Raw genomic sequence first — 698 nt, forward strand, 5'->3', positions numbered from 1 at the left:
AGCACGGGCGTGGTGCGGGGGTCCCCAGGGTCGCGCTGGCCGGTGGTGTTGGGGCTGGTGGTGTCCAGAGCCGGGAAGGTGGGCAATGGCTCCGGCAACCCCTGGCTGGGAGTGCATCTCTCCCCGCTTGCTGCGGGCGCATGGCTTTGAGTTGCCTTTAACTACTGACTCAAGCTAAATCAGTTCCAGAATTTTTCACACGAAGTTCTAATGATGGGTGGAATGAGACATAAACCAGCTTTGATCCTTGGAAACATCTTAGTCTCAGTCTGCTGGGCTGGCTGTATGGCCCCTGGGCCCGGCGCTGAGCGCGGGTGCTCGGCCACAGCCGCATGGGCAGGGGGCATCTGGAGCGGCTGCTGGGGCCAGCAACCTCGGGGAGGAGAAGCAGGAAGGTCAAGGGCATGGACCACCAAGGCCAGGGCAGGATCGGCCAGAGGGCTGTCCCCAGCCCAGGGGCACACTCCGGTGTTTTGGCTCTTACCAGCGGCCAGATCAGCGCAGCCCTGGCACTCCCAGCTGGCCACGGTGTTCCCCAGGTGGGAGCAGGCCCTGTGGGTGCCCTCAGCCACACAGGAGGAGCAGAGGAGGAGTTCCCAGGGTCTGGGGAAGCAAATGGGTAAATGGCTCTCAGGACAAAGTGACCACAGCACAGGATCGTCCCCCAGAGCTCTTGTTCTCAGACCTTTTGCTTCTAG

This window comes from Apaloderma vittatum, unplaced genomic scaffold, assembly GCF_000703405.1.
Source record: "Apaloderma vittatum isolate BGI_N311 unplaced genomic scaffold, ASM70340v1 scaffold3911, whole genome shotgun sequence".
Lineage (NCBI taxonomy): Eukaryota > Metazoa > Chordata > Aves > Trogoniformes > Trogonidae > Apaloderma > Apaloderma vittatum.